The following is a 19,104-nucleotide window of genomic DNA, read 5'->3' as shown; positions in this document are numbered from 1 at the left end:
AATATAACATATATAACATAAAAATGTATATAACATAAAAAAAAAAAAATATATATATATATATATATATATATGTTATTTTATTTCAATTAACAATAATACTAGTTTTAGCTTTAATTAACAATAACAACACTGGATTGCAAAGGTTGGTATCTTAAGCTAAAGTTTCTGTTTGTCCCATCTCAATTATTTTTTTTTTTTCATATCATTTTAATCTTTTAATTTGTTATTTCTGGATCAAGACATTTAAAGCAATGAAAACAGCTGTCAAACAAGACATGATTGGCAAAGATTGTAAGCTACAGTTTTGTAATTTCTCTGTGCACTTTATGTTTCCAGCAGCAGCAATTTACCAACTACTCCCTTATCTGTTGCCTTATTAGCACTAATATGTTGCTACACTTTGTTAAACAGCAAATTACAGCAAATGTACCATGATGGTTCAGTAAGATAATATTGTGTGTGCCGAGACATTAGATAAGAGAAGTGTTCCCACAGATATTACTCATTAGCATATTGAAACATACTTTTGTAGATTTGTAGTGTGGCACAAGCATTCCCCATCATGCCACGGGCTCCATGAGAAGTGCATTTTTCATGTTTGAAAACGCACTCCCCTGAGTCACACAAGGATTGAGTCTACTGCCAAATGTACAATCAGAAGTTTACAGGTTTTATCTGCATGATATGTGTATTGAGAGTTCCAGAAAGCTACACAAGCGGCCTCTTAAATGCAGTTTAAATATAAACAGGACGATGCAAGGATGGTGCAGTCCTGTTTTAAATTTTAATCAAAACCTTTTAGCAGGATGAGGCATGTGAATCTACTTCCAGAAAATGGCCTTGGAGACAAAAGAAAAGAGGCTCATTACAGAACTGGCTGCTGCACCGTCCCAAACCACAAGCGTACACGTAAGCATGTACACGCATGCACAAATGCGCATCCCTGACACGACGGCATGGTGGAAAGTGGGACAGGATGTTCCTGGGATGAGGTTTCTCTCAGTTTGCTGCGCCCCCCTTGAAATAGTGCATCCTCTTTGGTCCCAAATCTAAGCACTTAAACCACTATATACTTAAAATAGTCACATTAGGGAGACCATATGATGAGAAATATACATTTTAGGGCAGGGAACAGAAAAGCTTTTCCATGCTATACCTTGCTAGACAGTTGTGTCTATTTCTGTGCACACTAAAGCACTCTGGACAGGTAGATGCTGCACACTTTGCATTTAGCTCTGGATGAGAGTTTTTAACTGTCTCGGCAGGATGTAGTAGTATAACTAGAATACTATAGTATAACTTCATTGTCTCAGAATGCTTTGGATTTCAATAATTGTAAATTTGCAAAAAAAAATATTTTGTAGCCACAATAAATTTATTTTTTGTATGCATGTCATGTGCAGTAATTTCTTGTTTCTCCGTGAATTCTACAAAATGTCTTGTGTGCATTTGTTATTTGAACAACGGTTAGTAGAACAACGGCGTGAACAGTGTGTGAGAGGTTACTGTTGCTTCAGCGGAGCGCTCATTTTCAAAACTTAAGCTAGTAAAAAACTATTTGCGGATCCCCATGCCACATAACAGACTATTTTTCCATTGAGAATGCCGTGAATTAAACACCAAGGAGATCGTGGATGAATTTGCCAAAAAAAAGGCCTGGAGAATGCAACTAAAATGAGTGAGTAGTTTTGTGCTTTTACATTTTGGGCTGCTGTGCCAAGATCGTTTGTGTTTGCGTGCAGTAGTTTATTATTGACATTGGCTGAGCCTTTATAAATCTATTGATTTTGGTCAAATATTTAATATCTCCATTCACAGTTTTTTTTTTCCCATGGATTTCTGCTGACACTATCTGCTATCTCATTGACCAGGTCTCTGGAAGAAATCATTATACAATGTTATTGATCCCAGATCAGTATAATAGCATCATGGGTGTTTCTGGGGGTGAAAAAACAACAAACAAAAAGAACCGCTGTGGAGAAATGTATGATTTTGTCTTTTTCTCTCTGTTGAAGCTTAGTCACTGAAAGTGGTGCTTTGCTGAAAGTCTCTTTAGATTAAATAAATCATAAGATCACATGCCTGATATCCATTGAGTTGCTCCAGACACTGTTATCCATGCAGTTGTCAGAGCAGTTCATTGCATTTATTTCACTATCTCTTAAATGGCACGAAAAATCAAGACGAGATAGATCCTTCAACATGAAGTGAGTGTTGTGTTTCTGTACAGATGTGTTTTCCTGATAATCTTTTTAACCTTTAAGCTACATGTCGTAAACAATTTGTACTTTTTCTAGTAATATACAGTGACCCCAAAAAGTATGTGAACACTTAAGCCACGATTAAAATGTACTGTATATCATGGTTAAGTTAATATGACCTAGGCCTACATTTCAGACACAGTAGTGTTTTTGCTCAGTTTATTTGATAAAAATATTTCCAAACAAAGCCACAGCAGAAACGTGTGTATATTCTAGGAACATACAGCAGTGTTTGTTTTTGAATGAATCAGCCATTTTGAACTAATTGGTCTATAACACTCCTAAAGGCAGTCTCGTGCTTTGCTCCTGAATGAATCAGCTGTTTTGAATGAATCGGATGAATGAATGACTCGATGACTCACTCATTAAAGTCAATTGACCCTATTTACTTTGTTAGCGCATATTACTAGTCTTGTGGTGAACAATTAATCCGTGCAAGTTAAGGCGAGACACGGCAGGCAAAAACATTTTTTTTTTTTTACTGGTCAATTTTGAGATTTTTGGATATTTGTCTTCAATAACGTCTTCTTTCAGACTTGTGGTGGAAAAAAAGTCCGAAATACACATTTAGGTCTTTATTTTACTACACTTTGTCTGTTTGCGTCTGTGGATTTCTCATAAATTCAACAAAAGTTGTCGTTGTAAATCATCCCGCTGCATGCTCCGCGATCTCTGTCTGCTCCTTGTCATCACATGCACCGCTGGAAAGCTCTCTCTTCACTGTACAATGCTGTCGGATCCAAATATGGTCATTTCCTTTTTATCAGCAACCAATCATGAAAGTAAAAGGGCTGAATGCACAATCTCATTGGTTGATGATAAATCTTTAAAGCCCGTTTTCTCAAAATGACTTTTCTCTCATACTCCAAGTCCGAAATCTCCACTTCAGTATAGCACCTATATACACCAAACTTTCCAGTCTTGTACCTAGTTATATTATGAAGACATTTACTGAGGGATTTGTAAATATATTATTCCTAGCCTGATTTATATAACATTTTATTCCAAAAAACATGGCGAAAATCATTTTTTTAAGGCTGTTGACAGTATATTCTGATTTACAGGATAACAAAAGTAGATATCCATAATTCCCTCTGTAATTTTTTTCCCATCTAATATGTGAACACAATGAAAAAATATTTTTTAACCTGGCTTTATCCAATACTCAGATTTCGTTTTTTAAAATATATACAAATTAGCGCATATTTAATTAGATATTGCCTAATTTGCATATTTAAACATTAACTTACAGAAAACTTGTAATACATTTTTTTCTCATCTTAATGTAGGTAATCAACTGGGAAAGTTTCATGGTGATATCTGCTAGTTAAAAATTTTACCCTATTCACCTGTAGTGTCTCGCCTTAATACACAGAAAAAAATAGTTTGCCGTGGAAATCTTTCATCAAAATCTGAAAAGTTACTTCCGGTCTGGAATGGCGTTTCTTTTCCGATGATGTCAGGTTGACGGCTTGGATTGAAAACGCTTAACCACTCCCCTCAAACCGTTAGTCTGCTATGAGCGAGAGATGGAGAGGAGGAGCGCTAAAGTAAAACCCTGCCCTCTGTTCAATATTCCGTTTTACTTGGAAATACGTCACAACACTGGAGAAAAGTTCCGGTTCACGGGGACTTTATGACTTTTGAAGTATAATTTAATTGTATAATTATTTCATATTTCTATATTAAAAATGTTATTGCTAATACATTAAACTCATAGTATTATTTATGCAACTATAATTGCAGCGCAAATGCATTCATTTCACCTCTGAGCTGAATTAAATTGTCCGTGTAAAAAGAAATGCTATTTCAGATGCAGCTTTTGTGCCACTTTTGCAGTGCAAAGTTGGATTTTGTTGATACTGAATTCATTTTATTGGTAACAGCTCTATTATTCTAAATGAATTTATTAAATGTAAGAATTTGATATACATAAGATTATGCATACATTTAATCAAGTTAAACTCTAAAGAAATAGGAATCAATTTAAGGGGAAAAGTATTAGCGCTTAATGTAATTAATGACTGTTACTATTGTTTTAGAAAGCTAGCAAACTCATTTTTCTGAAATGCTGTATTTCTTGATGTAAAGTAAATCCCTCTATCCCAAATACTTTTGGGAGCACTGTATATTACTTTTTTTTAAAATCCACATTTAGTCACTTTCCTTGATGCATGTCTCGCAGCCTGTTCATTTACATTCATATGAATATTTCTCCACTTTACGGCTGAAGATGTCAAACTGCTTCAGGTCCATTATATCCTGACACACATCCGCCCAGCATGCATGTGGGATTTGATTGGCTGCGTTACCTGATATTTGTTGTTTGATAGGTTAGCAGTGGCAGGTCATGGCTTCCTGCGGTGGATCCTGTGCATTTTTAAAGAGACCTACTGATTTACCAGCAAGACTTCCTTTTCATTCTGTTGGGAAATGCACACAAACAGCCAGCCTGACCTTTAGCAGCAATAAACACAATTAAAAATGAATAAGAAAATAATTGAAAGTAACCCACTCTTTACTTGAAAGATTAAAAACCGAGTTGAAAACTTGCAAAAAAGCTGTTGACATTTCCTTTAGCTTCTCATTTAAAGATCACAATACAAATGTCCCAGATATGATGATGTCAGTAGCGCTACCCTTTAAGCCCTATTTAATTAGCGTTTCCGTATCCCTGCTACAGCAGATCAAACTTGTTGAAAAGAACTTCCTGAGACTCTCCATCCTTGCATTGCAATCTACACCTTCCCATTACTCTGCCGGAGTGAAGTATTTATTTTTGCGATCGACTGCTCTGTATGAATTCCCCTCCGTACAAACACACCCCTCCCTCCATGTCCCATTAATCAGAGTGACTGAGCGCCAGTGCTATTTGAGGCTAATGCAGTGCGGACACTCAGGCTCATCTCAGCTCCTTTGGTCTGTCCACCGTCCCCGTTCTCTCCTTCCTTCTCCATGCTGCCTCTGGTCAGACTTCAGGGATGAGGAGCCAGAAGGCCGGACTGAATAATGCAGTCTTTGGCAGTTTCTGCATAAGCAGAAGCCATTAGCTTCCCTTCTGCATTCCCTCACGTTGCTGATTCAAAAACAATTAGCTCCACGATTCTAGTTTCTCCTCGTGTATCAGCAAAGCCCGCGGCCATCGATTGCGTCATTCGTTATGGGCACTCAGGGAGGCGCTTCCCGTTTTTTTGCTTAATTAATTACCACGTCTGTGCGACTGCTCTTTCTGTACACTGGCGGTGAGGAAAAATAAGAGAAAACGGACTAAAAGTAAACAGAACACAATGTAGTCTTTCTATAAAACATTTATCTTGTCTGTACACAGCGCATTTGGCAGCTCTCTTTGGCCTCAATGGTCAGTGGTTTGATAATAGTGCATGTCAGAATAAAGCCTGACCTCTTCAGCTCTCTTGGGCTTTGCCAAAGCTTCTCATCTTATCACACACCCTTTGCAAAGACTGCACTTTATCCGCTAACACCTCAGACGGCACGCTCAGTGGGAAAGTGTTGGTGCTACTAAGGGTCAAGTTCAAGGGCCCCTGGATGGCCATTTCATTTTAATGACAATATGTTTGGCTACGTTCAGGGCCAACACGCCCTGCCAATGAGTTTTCCAGTGGTTGATGGGTCAATAACAAGATAAAGTGTCCAAAATAAAATACAAGAAAAAATCTACACATGCCAAGTTCTTAGAAGTGCACTCTAGTTTTGATTTAATGTATTAAAATGTATGTATTTTTATTTAAATGTCATGTGGTGTCGTGACTTTTAATATTTTACATTGGCTACATCAAACCATCAAGTAAAAGAAACATATATAAAAAATATGAAAAAGTCAATAATATATAATAATAAAATATATTAATCAAAGAAGGGGTCTATTCTATTCATTATTTATGAATTGCATTTGCAATGTATTTTTTTATAAATTAATAGATCCAGACAAATTCAGGAGACAATGTCAATTACCCTTACTCTGAAATTGTTATTAATGTTCTTGCCAATTCTTAATATGTGATTGCTACATTTATTGTTGGGAAACAATACGGGTCATTAACACTTACTGTGTAGCACTCGGACTTTTATTGCTAAATAAATTATTACATTACAGCATAACAAATATACATGTGTTTGATGCCGGCATACCCAAATGCCAATTTCACACAGTGTAGACACGAAGGCTGAAATACATTAAGCTCTCTTAATTTGATGTACAGGGTCGACTCTTGTGCAGTTAATCTAATAATCTTTTAATCACTTCCCCTCTATATACAATCGTCTCTGGAGGGGTAAAGCGAAACGCAACCCATTCATACCTCACGCCGTTCACGTGATGGGCGATTTCTCAGCATGGACACACCTCTGACCTAGGCCATGTCTTGCTCCAGATGAAGGGTGATGGGATTTTAAATATTTACGTCTTCTCTGTGAACTTGAGAGCGCCTGCCCCCTAAGGTCTGGGCAAATGAAAAAAGCAGCTCAAAGTCCACTGTCGCTTTGAAGCTTGAATACTGTAATAAAGACTCACTGTTCAGATAGGCTGATTTCTGATTCTATCTGAGACCCTTCTGTGAAAAATTAAACTAAAAATCATTGGAGGAAAGGTAAAGCCCAAATTATACTTTGGCCGTCCACGTACGGCGACGGTCTGAGCACTGTCTGCATACTTTTCGTCATCAGGTGGGTCCGAGCCCAGTTTTTGTGTCCATTCAATGGTGCGCGTACAACAGCACATGTTGAGCCAGAAGAGTCCATTAGGTGGCAATACGCTCAGTTGTGATGTACTGTGAAGTAGTCGAAGAAGAGTGCAAAAAGAGGGATACAAAACAATAAACAAAAGCAGCATATCATTCTCCTTCATTTTTGTTATGTTCTTGTTTTAAACTTTCCATGCAATGGCAGATCTGCTACTTTTACTTTTCTATCTTGATTTAGTGTTTGTTGATCTTGAATTCAGTGTCTCACTTAAAATGACAGTTACATGAATGTGAATTTCAGTTTATTTTAATTGTATTCGAATTGGAACATTTATCCATCCCATTTGTTACCTCAATTCAAATTCAGGAATTCAAAAGACATTTTTTATTCAATTCTGAATGGCTCACAACCCCGCAGCACATGTTGCCGGCCTTTGATATGTACCGTTGGAGGGGAAATTGAGAAGTCATTATTGACTGAGAAGACTCGGGTTAATTAATTTCTATTTTGTGTTCTTCACTCAACTATCCTCCTTGTCCTGAGCCAAACAATCCCTTCATATCGCTCTATTATGACCGTGCCATACGTATGAGAGAGGAAGTGATGTCTATAGGTGACTGCTTATGCCCTCTGTGCCCTGTGAGCAAATAACAAGAGAGGTGGGGGAACAGACAATTGATGAGGGTTGGAAAGAAGATTATCTGAGGCGTGATTAGGTTTTGAATGATGGTTACTGTTCAGCTGGAAACCTCAAACTTATAACACAGCTGGAGGACACTCTCACAGGCTCTGAATCCACAGGGCAAAAACCATTGTATTCAATGTCCTTTAATTCCAGACTGTCTAAAACAAACAGGCTGTTACAGACAGATGTGCGCTGGAGTGGGAGCCTGATGGCGCGTCTCACATTGAGAGTCCTTGGCGCCAGTGTGCCACAGATGAGCTCTGATACCCTGATAGGACAACAGGATCCATTGGCAGCCCGGTCACGTCAGCGGCGAAGCAGGCTAATTCGACGTAATCACCGATCGCCGATGAGCCCCACGGATGAAGAAGTGCAGGTGTCTGCCTCAGCTGGGCTAGGTGTCGGCCTCCAAGATATGCCATCTCTCTGAGCACACTTCACCCCTCACCATTTCCCCTTGAAAAACACATAAGAGTGCTTGTGTCCACTCTCAGCCCATCATCTTAAACACATCACTCGCTTCAATCCGGTGTCTAGAGAACGCCGGGAATTGGCCTAATTTTTGAAGGGCGGAAAAGTGCGGAATCCGGATGTAAAATCCACAAATACAAAATGGTAACACTTTACAATAAGGTCCCATTAGTTTACTTTAGTTTAGGCATTAAAGGGATAGTTCAGCAAAAAAAAAAAAAAAAAAAAAAAAGTTCTGTCATAATTTACCTATCTTCAAGTTGTTCTAGACCTGTATGAGTTTCGTTCTTCTGTTGAACACAAAAGAAGATATTTTAAAGAATTTTTGTATTCAGACAGTTGATGGTATCCATTGACTTCCATAGTAGGAAAAAAAAATACAATGGAAGTCAATGGCCACCCTTAACTGTCTGGTTACCAACATTCCTCAGAATATCTTCTTTTGTGTTCAACAGAAGAAAGAAACTCATACAGGTTTGGAACAACTTGAGGGTGAGTAAATGATGACAAAATTTAAATGGGTGTACTATCCCTTTAACTATCATTAACTAAAAATGTGCAATACTTTTCTTACAGTATTCATTAATCTTTGTTAAATTAAAACTGTTAATTGTTAGTTCATGTTTGCTCAGGTCCATTAAACTGCCCCTATAATGCTATTTTAAAGGTTCCTAATTTTGTTTTGAAGGTCTTCTACAATAGATTTACGTGCATCCAAGGGAAAACACTTTAAATTTCTCATAATATACATTGTAACTTCATCTCTTTTCTCGCAGTGTCTGAAACTGTTCGATAAAGAATATAGACTCTGTAAGAGCAGGTCAAAACAGACGTTGTTCGATGAAGACCATTGGCTGGCGTTATGCAAATTTGTTACAAACCTATGTAGGTTCATACAGGAAGTAAGACTGGAATTACTGCGACTCATTTCAGGCTATTTATCGTGAACTTTGATCTTTGAAACTTTGCAAAACTTTTACAAACAGCAATGTAACACTGCATGAAAGGAAACGGGCACTTTAAATAATACTTAATAAAACTTGATAAATTGATAAATGCAAACAGCTGTGGATCGAAACGTCCCAGACTTCAAAGTCTTTTATAAATGATTTTCAACTTGTCTTTTGTCGCCACACACCGTTGCTCGTGCCCATTGTGTCTGCCACAGGGCTAAACTTTCATGCCAAGCAGAATCACAGAAAACACTCTTTTTCTTCTTCTGAAGAAAGCGAGACTATTTCGAGAATGTGTCTAGGCTTGGGGGGAACATTGGTTTCTCAGGTTGACAGGCAGAGTCATTTCCCTGGTGAGGAGATATTTCAAGAAGCTTGGCACACCACGGCATCTTCAGATGGCAGGCTGAGGCTCTGTTGAATAGGGAGCTGCTGAAGCAACTGGGCCATAAGCTCTGGAGACAGAATGGGGGTTGTAGTCCTAATGAAGTCTGTCTTTTACTGACATGCTCTTTGCACAGTGGTATTTCCTCTGTCAATTGTGGTTTTCCCCTCATCGTGACCTTAAAAGAGGACATTTCATTGTTTTGTAGGAAAGGTACTCAGTTCTGACATCAACAGACTCACACAGTACAAGAGCTTGGGCTGCACGATTGTGGCAAAATACCTTGATATTGTCATAATATACACTCACCTAAAGGATTATTAGGAACACCATACTAATACTGTGTTTGACCCCCTTTCGCCTTCAGAACTGCCTTAATTCTACGTGGCATTGATTCAACAAGGTGCTGAAAGCATTCTTTAGAAATGTTGGCCCATATTGATAGGATAGCATCTTGCAGTTGATGGAGATTTGTGGGATGCACATCCAGGGCACGAAGCTCCCGTTCCACCAGATCCCAAAGATGCTCTATTGGGTTGAGATCTGGTGACTGTGGGGGCCATTTTAGTACAATGAACTCATTGTCATTTTGAGATGACACCAATTTGAAATGATTCGAGCTTTGTGACATGATGCATTATCCTGCTGGAAGTAGCCATCAGAGGTACATGGTGCTCATAAAGGGATGGACATGGTCAGAAACAATGCTCAGGTAGGCCGTGGCATTTAAACGATGCCCAATTGGCACTAAGGGGCCTAAAGTGTGCCAAGAAAACATCCCCCACACCATTACACCACCACCACCAGCCTGCACAGTGGTAACAAGGCATGATGGATCCATGTTCTCATTCTGTTTACGCCAAATTCTGACTCTACCATCTGAATGTCTCAACAGAAATCGAGACTCATCAGACCAGGCAACATTTTTCCAGTCTTCAACTGTCCAATTTTGGTGAGCTTGTGCAAATTGTAGCCTCTTTTTCCTATTTGTAGTGGAGATGAGTGATACCCGGTGGGGTCTTCTGCTGTTGTAGCCCATCCGCCTCAAGGTTGTGCGTGTTGTGGCTTCACAAATGCTTTGCTGCATACCTCGGTTGTAACGAGTGGTTATTTCAGTCAAAGTTGCTCTTCTATCAGCTTGAATCAGTCGGCCCATTCTCCTCTGACCTCTAGCATCAACAAGGCATTTTCGCCCACAGGACTGCCGCATACTGGATGTTTTTCCCTTTTCACACCAATCTTTGTAAACCCTAGAAATGGTTGTGCGTGAAAATCCCAGTAACTGAGCAGATTGTGAAATACTCAGACCGGCCCATCTGGCACCAACAACCATGCCACGCTCAAAATTGCTTAAATCACCTTTCTTTTCCATTCTGACATTCAGTTTGGAGTTCAGGAGATTGTCTTGACCAGGACCACACCCCTAAATTCATTGAAGCAACTGCCATGTGATTGGTTGATTAGATAATTGCATTAATGAGAAATTGAACAGGTGTTCCTAATAATCCTTTAGGTGAGTGTAAGTATTATAAAAAAGTGATAATAATAAATTATTATATATTTATGTGTATAGTCTATGTTTGTCTGTGTTTGTTAGTGTTTTTTTAATGAATGTTTCTGCAAGTTACGTCAATATACCTTTAGATGCCTATTAGTGACTGGTTTTATGAGTGAGTCATTTATTAAGTCTATTAGTTCAAAAACCTGATTCATTCACGAACGAAACGAGTCACTGAATCATTCATTCATCAGATTCATTCAAAATCGCTGATTTATCAATGAACTGACTGATGCATACTATTAAAACTACTTTGCTTTGGCAGAGCAAAAATTGAGAAAGTAACGAGCAATATTGTGTCTAAAATGGCTGTATGTGCTGAACGAGGCTTTGGCCGAATACACTACCAAAAATAAATATATATATACACATCCACAGTTTTTCCCAGTGCATGTTAAACAAGCTATTGTACCTCATTCCATTCAAAACAACTCCCATCAAGTGATCTTTTAGCGAAATGGTCATCAGCAGGAGTCCCACTGGTTTGACAAGTGGTGTGTAGAGTTTGACACAAGCGTATAGTGAATGAACAAGTGTGGCTCTTAATGTTTCTTAATGCAATGCCCAAGGGAATGAAGTTTAGACTTCATCCACCATCACCTGGTGTTTCATCACTCAGTGTGGCGTATAGGAGGAACACGCATCCTACTGAGGGACAGAATGCAAGAGAGTGAAAATGCCCCTAGCTTGGAAAGACATATACACTAGAAAACATGGAGAAGTAGAACTATTGCCTGAGTACAATACCCTTACGAAAAAGAAGTTTATTCAAGTGTGCTATTAGTATACTTCTTTTAAACTAAAAATAAGAAAGTATACTTTGTCTATACTTCTCAGAAATATACTTAATGTACTTCTCAGAAATATACATCAGATTCCACTTAAGTATACTAGACTTATACTGAGAGAAAGGTCTAAGTATATTTGGCCTATACTTGATGATCGAGATATACTTAAAAGTATAATTAAGTATTCTAAGTATTCTTGGCTTGTACTTGTGTTTACTATTTGATTGAGTAGCTTATTAAATACTTTTTTTCTAAAACATAATATTACACACTGTCTTATAAACTAACATGTTCAAGTTTATATAGTAACAAGCTTTCGGGTGGAATAGCTTATAGAGTAACAGCAAGTGTTGCACTTTACTGTATTTTCCTTTTTTGAAATGATTCCAATAATTTTTCAAGCAATTCAAAACCATCAAGGAAATAATACATTATTTATAATCGGTTCTAATATATCAAATAAGCATGGAACTGAACCTGATCTTGTACACAGCGATAATAATTCACTTACGAAAAATACGTTTATTCAAGTGTTCTATTAGTATACTTCTTTTCAACTAAAAAGAAGAAAGCATACTTTCAGTCTACATTTTATATACTTCTCAAAAATATACTTTATGTACTTCTCAGAAATATACTTAATTACACTTAAGTGTACTTGACTTATACTAACAGAAAAGTCCAAGTATATTTGGCCTATACTTGTACTCAATCTTATGATCGAGATATACTTAAAAGTTTAATTATTCAAAGTATACTTGGATTGTAGTTGTGTTAGCTCTTTTGATCGAGTAGCCTATTAAATTTTTTTTTACATAGTTTTTCATTTACAGTCTTATGAAACTTAAAATATTAAAATATTAAAAATTAAAAATATTGATATAAAACAGATATGTTTCTAATTCTGCGTATCTGAATTTGTGTAGGCTAGTCCACTGGTAGTGTACATAGGAATTTACTTTAATTCTACTTTACTCTTTCCCCACCATTGACTGAATTTTCCAGCTATCCATGTTTTCGCTGTTATACGGTAGGGGGCACTATATGACATCTTCTAGTACAGAATCTCTGGATCAAAACACAGGAGAAGAAGAAGAAGCTGAAACAAGTGATAGAAGATTGTTCACTCAAATGTAAAATAATGTGATCATCAAACATTAAACAGCTTGTAAATCAAAACTGCTTAATGTTTCCAAATGAAAGAAGCGTAACCCATGAAGAGAAAACGACTGTGAAGCTTTTGGGGTGTCGGACTCGATCTACTCCATCTGTGTTTTGATCATCGTTGAATCTGATCAAGGCGTAATCTTTGACAAAAATGAGATTTTCTCATCTTTTTTTTATGTTGCCTTTATTTATGAAACTTACCAACATTCAAGTGTTGATAAAAAAGGATGTATGAAGCTAATAAAATGTTTTTCAAATTAAAGTACAGTTAAAGGTATTTTTCAAGTATAAAAAAAATAACATTTGAACATAGGCCTACTGCAATTGCAAAAATTATATATAAATAGTAAACTATGGCCCGGTTTCACAGACAGGGCTTAGACTAAGCCAGGATTAGACCATAGATAAATTAGGACATTTAAGTAATTTTTATAAACATGCTTAGAAAAAAACATTACCGATGTGCATCTTAAAACTAAAAAGGCACTGATATATTTTTAAGATCAGTCAGTGCAAGTTTATTTCAGTGGAAACAGCTCAGACTTACATTTTAGTCTAGGACTAGTCTTAAGCCCTGTCTGTGAAACCAGGGGTATAAGTATAATGTTAAGTTCACTTAAAGAAAACTTGTAGTATAAAACTACTAAACTAGTAGTTTACTGAGAGTATACTTCAAAGTTGCTATACGTATTAAAATAGTAAACTACTAGTATACCCATAAGTTCACTTGCAGTACAAATGAGAAACGTAATTATGAACTAGTTGTGCACTTAAAGTTTACTACTGTTACACTTATAGTACACTTAAACATATACTTTCATATACTAAAAGTGGGCCAATTTAGTCCCAAGCGGTATTAAAATAGTACACTTACAAGTTTACTACTAGTACATATTGACATTAGTATACTTACTCCATAATGTATACTTAAAAATATACTTGAACATTACTTAAGTATACTAGATAAAATGAACTTGAAGTATACTTCTTTTTCGTAAGGGTAGCTAGTCCTACTAGAATACTCCATTCAATCCTCTTTGCAATGTAAGCTTGTACCGCTGCTCTCAAGATGGGTCCCAGTGCCTCTGGGGATGCTGTGCCACATATGGGTACTTGAAGGACTGAAGTATCTAGATGAAGTTGGGTTTGGGGTAATGTAGCCATCTGGTAGTGCAGGAAGATGATAACATCTTTTATCCAGCCATAGACTGTGCCGTTTGTCTTTGAGCGCTTTCGTAAGAGGTGTGAATGCTTAGGGAAGAGCTGTTGAAAGAACCAGGACACTTATGAAACTGTGACAGACAGATACACTGACAAAAACTAAAACAGCTTTTTACATGATTGACTCTGAAATGCATGAGATTTGAGTGGTTAAATATCATATTTGTTACTTGCATATCTTATGTTAACTGTTTTTTGTCAGACATTGAACACAATATGAATATTGTTGTGGCTTCTGCTGCCTTTGTGAAAAATCACACTCAAAGTCTTGGGGTTTTGATGCCAGAAGATAGACTTTATTTTTAGAGATATAAAGTCGAGTTGGTCTGCAGAGCAACTGTAATGTCTTGCTTCGCATTCATGCTGTATACATGTATGGTCAGTACATTCAATACATGTCACAAGTATGTATTATCTTTTTCCAGTCTGTTGTTTTAAGAAGTGGACAGGAGGCTCCCAATATGTATTAAGTGAAACGAGGGGCCTCACTTCATTTTTTTTTAATCTAGTGTCAAAATGAGAGGATCAGTTTACCATCAGTTTACCATGTTTTCTATAATGGCAGTTCACCATATAATATGTGAACACTTACAGCCAGGCCTACAGACACAGAGACAAAAATGTGACTATAATAGTAGAATAACTTGTTAACATAAATGGCTAAATTCACACTACACAACTTTTGACCAGGTTTTTGTCCCAATTTGCTGTCTGGAAGAGTTGACGATAGTTGATGAAAATCAGAGCCATTCTGCAGATTTTCGGCAGTCAAAGTTGACAGATTTCACAGAAAATAGTGTATTATTAAAATTAAATGCTGTCATCCTTATCAGTATTTATTTATTCAAAAACCCTCATTGTTTGTGATCAAGAAATATTGTTCTGATTAGAAATTATATGTGATATATTTTTGTGGTATGCAGTTATCTCCTTTTTGATAGAGTGTAGCTTCTGTAACCACTGGAAATGTATTAACTTCTAACTTTATTATTTGCATTGAAATGTTATCTGGGGGAAATATGTGTATGCTTAAGTATCCACTTAATCCTTGATTTTTCCTTCTGTGTCTGAAGGGAAGGATGGACAGATTGAGGGTGATGAGGACAGAGAAATGACTAGAACAAGAGATATTGATAAAAGTAAAGAAATAAATGGTGAAGTAGTGAGGGAGGGAGACGTATGCTAGGAGTTTGTGTGATGGCCCAGAGTTTAACACAAAGTCGATAACCCTGCAAAACCTAATCACAATGTGTCTGCAGATTCAGATCAGTGTGATCAATTCTGTAGGGGCCGCAGTCACAGTGGCTGCGGGAAAATAAAATGCTTTATGTGGGGAGAATCCTTGACAACAAGTTTTTCATCTCCTATGCTAGAATTCCTCTTATTTATCTCTCTTTATTTTCTCTTTCATGCATCTCTCTCACATCTGGATTGAAGACTAAAACCAAGACTGGATTTAATTGATCAAAAAAGCAGTAGCTGTTTTCCATTTAATATCTTTTAAATGCAATTTATTCCTGTGATGGCAGAGCTGAATTTTCAGCATCATTACTCCAGTGTTCAGTGTCACATGATCCTTAACATATGATGCCCTTTACCTCAGAGTTACCATATTTGGAAAAATGCTTCATTATTCATGCAATATACACTCACCTAAAGGATTATTTGGAACACCATACTAATACTGTGTTTGACCCCCTTTCGCCTTCAGAACTGCCTTAATTCTACGTGGCATTGATTCAACAAGGTGCTGAAAGCATTCTTTAAAAATGTTGGCCCATATTGATAGGATAGCATCTTGCAGTTGATGGAGATTTGTGGGATGCACATCCAGGGCACGAAGCTCCCGTTCCACCACATCCCAAAGATGCTCTATTGGGTTGAGATCTGGTGACTGTGGGGGCCATTTTAGTACAGTGAACTCATTGTCATGTTCAAGAAACCAATTTGAAATGATTCGAGCTTTGTGACATGGTGCATTATCCTGCTGGAAGTAGCCATCAGAGGATGGGTACATGGTGGTCATAAAGGGATGGACATGGTCAGAAACAATGCTCAGGTAGGCCGTGGCATTTAAACGATGCCCAATTGGCTCTAAGGGGCCTAAAGTGTGCCAAGAAAACATCTCCCACACCATTACACCACCACCACCAGCCTGCACAGTGGTAACAAGGCATGATGGATCCATGTTCTCATTCTGTTTACGCCAAATTCTGACTCTACCATCTGAATGTCTCAACAGAAATCGAGACTCATCAGACCAGGTAACATTTTTCCAGTCTTCAACTGTCCAATTTTGGTGAGCTCTTGCAAATTGTAGCCTCTTTTTCCTATTTGTAGTGGAGATGAGTGGTACCCGGTGGGGTCTTCTGCTGTTGTAGCCCATCCGCCTCAAGGTTGTGCGTGTTGTGGCTTCACAAATGCTTTGCTGCATACCTCGGTTGTAACGAGTGGTTATTTCAGTCAAAGTTGCTCTTCTATCAGCTTGAATCAGGCGGCCCATTCTCCTCTGACCTCTAGCATCAACAAGGCATTTTCGCCCACAGGACTGCCGCATACTGGATGTTTTTCCATTTTCACACCATTCTTTGTAAACCCTAGAAATGGTTGTGCGTGAAAATCCCAGTAACTGAGCAGATTGTGAAATACTCAGACCGGCCCGTCTGGCACCAACAACCATGCCACGCTCAAAATTGCTTAAAGGGACACTTCACCCATTTGCATTAAGCTTTGTATTGTTAGAAACCCAGTCATATATTATAATAAACGTGGATTTTTCATTAATTTTTCCCTGAGATGGGAGAAATAAGGATTTAAGTGTTTTACTTCCTGCTTATTATGACGTAAAAATCATCATTTTGCGTCATAATAAGCAGGAAGTCACATTTCATTGAAAAGTGTAGAGACTACAAACACTAGCTCCTCATTATTCCAGGGGGCGGGACCCGCTCACGCTACAGGCCTATTACAGATCAGTGGGTGGGACTTCACTTTCTGAAACTAAAAGCAATATCCTCCATCTTGTTTGGAAGCTAAGCTAACAGGCACTGTGGAGCAAGCTGTGAAGATATGACAATAGCGGAGGGTAACGTTACTCAATATGATGTAGAAGAAGAGGATTTCGGAAGTCTGATGCTCGAATCAGGTGTTTGTGGCTACCTTTACAAGCCGCATAGCGAAGAGCAGCCGAGGCAGAAGACCTGCCTGTCGCGGACGAGAAGCCCAGACTGGCTCGAGCTGGGGGCGGACTGGTGGCGCCGGTGATCTCACTATGCAACTACGAACCGCTACGAACACAGAGATAGAGTCCGTCTGCTGCAAAGCATTTAAACGATGCCAATTTCTCCTGGACGAAATCTCTGAATCAGACGAGGACACGGACGTTTGTGTTGTGAACCATCCTAGTTTCGCACCGCATCTGACTGAACATCCCGGTAACGTAACCATGCAATAATTCACCACTTCGAAAGAAATACAAATGAGGAGTAATTCATTAATGAGTTCGCCAACTAACTAACGTTAGACATTTTGTGTGAAATGAATTTCAAGCTCCGGTGGTAGCTAGCCTTATGGACGGATGAGTGATTCATATGCTGTTCTGGATTAGTGGGAGTGGCTTGCGCAGCTGTGCAATGTGGTGCATTGTGGGAGTTGTTGTCTTTCATACAAATGCGTCCTGAAGTTACTTTCTTTCTTTCCTCGGTCAAGAAGGCACCAAATTCAAAATTTATTTTACATTTCGACTACATATATGACCCACTTTCAATAAAGATCAATGTTCCCATGGGTGAAATGCTCCTTTAAATCACCTTTCTTTCCCATTCTGACATTCAGTTTGGAGTTCAGGAGATTGTCTTGACCAGGACCACACCCCTAAATGCATTGAAGCAACTGCCATGTGATTGGTTGATTAGATAATTGCATTAATGAGAAATTGAACAGGTGTTCCTAATAATCCTTTAGGTGAGTGTATTATGGCTAATCTTTAGCCAAATAATGTATTTTTTATTTTTATTAATTTTTTTACATAGGCAATTCACTATCATGCTGTACCTGATGTATATTTTTAGACCTGGATTTGCTTTGAAAATTATTTTTAAATGTCATATAGAACATTTTCTTTCTTAATATATTGTCATGTATGAACAGGGAAACTGCAAAGACTTCTGCTGCTGCACAATGTGAGTAATTTACACAAGGCAAACACTAGCCAGCCAACGAGTTGACTATATTTCTGGACCAATGAGTAGAAAATTAGTAAAAAAATTAAAGTAAAATTTAGTTGCTATGTGTAGTAAAGGTATGTTGTTATGGGAAGGAGACGGAAACCGGCGAACATTCAAACATACTTTAATCATGTAAAAAAAACTAAAAAACAAATGAAATGAAAGTAAAGGCGGCAGCCCCTCACGGACAACTGCCGCCACATATAAACAAAACATAAATAGTCCAGGCCTGGTCCTCTCTCTTCCTTCACTGTCATCACTCCTCCTTTTATGCTTCCGCTCCTCCGTGAGAGATACGAGACCGGTGCGTCCCCCTGGTGCCCCTGTTCCCTCACGGCCCTCGGCCTCGTCCTGCTCACCACACTGTGCAAGTCATAACATAATCTTGTTGATAACAACTGTTTTCTCACAAAGACAATAGAAACACTGACTTAGCTTAGCCTGGCTTAGCCTGTTGCCTGGAGATAAATGTTTTGGTATTTTCACTTTGTTATAATGTCATCCATGTCCTCAGTCTTTTTAATGAAATGCAGTTTCCAGAACATCACACATGAAGTATCGGGTCTGTCGGCTGACACTGTGTGAACGTCTACAGCTTTGATATCAGTCGCCTTTCCATCCAGATTCAAAGCGTCAACATTGATTAGGCTGGATGGGCAGTGCGCTTCTCTGTTATCTGGCTCTC

General features: G+C 38.1%; 1 protein-coding gene across 1 annotated transcript in view; it reads left to right on the top strand.

The window, feature by feature from the left end:
- gabbr2 (gamma-aminobutyric acid (GABA) B receptor, 2) overlaps positions 1-19,104 on the top strand; it is a 197,267-nt gene that overhangs the window by 70,960 nt on the left and 107,203 nt on the right. The gene's annotated exons all lie outside the window — the stretch shown is intronic.

This window comes from Rutilus rutilus (assembly GCF_951802725.1).
Source record: "Rutilus rutilus genome assembly, chromosome: 11".
NCBI classification, from domain to species: Eukaryota; Metazoa; Chordata; class Actinopteri; order Cypriniformes; family Leuciscidae; genus Rutilus; species Rutilus rutilus.
This window is presented reverse-complemented; position numbering and strand designations above follow the sequence as displayed.